Below are 2,390 nucleotides of genomic sequence, written 5' to 3' on the forward strand. Positions count from 1 at the left end.
GCGCGGTCCCTGCCATTAACTCCTTTTGTGCCAGAGATGGCTCAAGTCCTGGGGCATGGCCCAATTCCCCCCATGCTCAGGCACGGTCCGCTCCCTCTCATTCACGCGCACACACACACCTCAGATTGCAAGCTATCAGACAGGTGATCTTCCAGGGCAGCTAGCCCAATCTTTACCTGCAAAGCTTGAGACCTTGACCCAAAGGGAGAAACTGAGGCACTGCCTGCAGGAACCCTCAGTCATACTACACAAAAACACACCTCCACCTCAGTCAGCATCCCTTCTCAGCACCAGCACTACCCAAGCAGCAACCAGTGGGGCCACTCTGCTCTCATCCTGTCACTCTCCCAAAGGTCAGTGCTCTTCCCTTCTGCTGCTTCTGCTGGGGCATGTCAGACTCAGACTGTCAGCATGCTGGTTGTCTGACCATTTCAGTCTCTCTTCTCCAGGTTCAGTGTCTTTGTGTCTTGTGTTTTTGTATGTGGCGCACCTGCCGTTTGTTTAGCAACCCCCAAGCCCCGCTGAATGTCCCTCATCCCAGCCAAGCCTGTACTCCTGTGACTCCTCAGAATGTTTGTCAGGATAGAGTAAGGGAGAAGAAAGTTTCGGTCACGTTTGCCTTTACGCTGTCAAGGAGTTCCATTCCTTGTGCACGCAACTCTTAAACTTGGTAAGTCCCATATAAGCAAGGGCTTCGTGGGCCTCAAAGAGGGCTATTTTATTTTTTATAACTTGGGTATTGATTGGCGCTCCTGGTTTTGCCAGCACACTAGACACTTCCCAGTAATAGGGTGCAACTATGGCTTGCATGTTATCCTTAAGTTGTCAAATCATCCTGTACCACCCACTCACAAGGCTGAGGCTGATCCTCTTCCAGCCCTAGCTAGGCAGGGCAGAAGACTCCAAGACTCCAAGACTCCATTGTAGTAAACGAGTTGGCTCTCCTGGACAGCCTTGGATCTAGAACTCAAACTGGAAAGCAAGAGGGCGAGAATGGCCCTGCCACAGCTCCAAATGTGACTCTGGGGTAACAGTTTTGAGTTTTCTCTACTGTAAAATGGGAGCGAGCAACAGTCATCCTGGGTAACTGCCAAGGTGGGTCATGTGAGAACAGGCAGTTCTGGCAGCAGGGCAGAGAGAGAAAGGGTGCTTATTTTTACTGGTCTTTCTTCCTCCTAGAACCAAGCGGTCCTTGCACGACCTATTCTATGATGGCACATGCCAATGGAGGGCAATTTTTCATCCAGGCATGTGACTCTCAGGGAAGTTCTCTGTCCTATGAAAGGTATGCCACTTGGTGCATGATGGGGACCACACAAGATGACAAGAAGCGTAGGCAGTGTCTGTCATCTCCACCCTCCCCAGCTTGTCTGAGGCCCAACATCTGGGGTGTTGTGGAAGAATCAGGTTCCATTGATGTTTCCCCTGGCCTAAGGGCCCCTCCTCAATCCCAATGGTATATCCCCCATGGAGGAAAGCTTATGGCTGCAACATTTAGTTGAGAAGGTTCACTGCCGCTTCTTAAAAGACTAAGGGGCCAGGTGTGGTGGCTCATGCCTGTAATCCCAGCACTTTGGGAGGCCGAGGTGGGCGGATCACCTGCGGTCAGGAGTTCAAGACCAGCCTGGCCAACATGGTGAAACCCTGTCTCTACTAAAAATACAAAAATTAGCCAGGCGTGGTGGCGTATGCCTGTAATCCCAGCTACTCGGGAGGCTGAGGCAGGATAATCACTTGAACCTGGGAGGCGGAGGTTGCAGTGAGCCAAGATTGTGCCACTGAACTCTAGCCTGGGCGACAAGAACAAAACTCCGTCTCAAAAATAAATAAAAAGAGACTAAGGGCCCCTGTACTTTAACGTGTTGCCATGTTGAAGAAGAGGAAGAGAGGGTAGCAATCCAATTAGAAGTAAGAAATTTAGGCCAGGCGCGGTGACTCACGCCTGTAGTCCCAGCACTTTGGGAGGCTGAGGCAGGTAGATTATGAGATCAGGAGTTCGAGACCAGCTGGCCAATATGGTGGAACTCTGTCTCTACTAAAAAAAAAATACAAAAGTTAGCCGGGCGTGATGGCACACACCTGTAATCCCAGCTACTCAGGAGGCTGAGGGAGGAGAATCGCTGGAACCTGGGAGGCGGAGGTTGCAGTGAGCTGATATTGCACCACTGCACTCTAGCCCGGGCGACAAAGCGAGACTCTGTCTCAAAAAAAAAAAAAAAAAAAAAAAAAAAAAAAAAAAAAAGAAAGAAAGAAAGAAAAAAAAGAAATTTAGAGTGTAAGGTAAACAGGGGAGATGACTGGAATAGAACGAAGACTTTGACTTGTTGATCCAGCCCCCAGCATTCTCCCAAGAGACCACCCTTCCCAGACATGTAGAACTCACACACTCC

Source organism: Macaca nemestrina, chromosome X (assembly GCF_043159975.1).
Source record: "Macaca nemestrina isolate mMacNem1 chromosome X, mMacNem.hap1, whole genome shotgun sequence".
Classification (NCBI taxonomy): domain Eukaryota; kingdom Metazoa; phylum Chordata; class Mammalia; order Primates; family Cercopithecidae; genus Macaca; species Macaca nemestrina.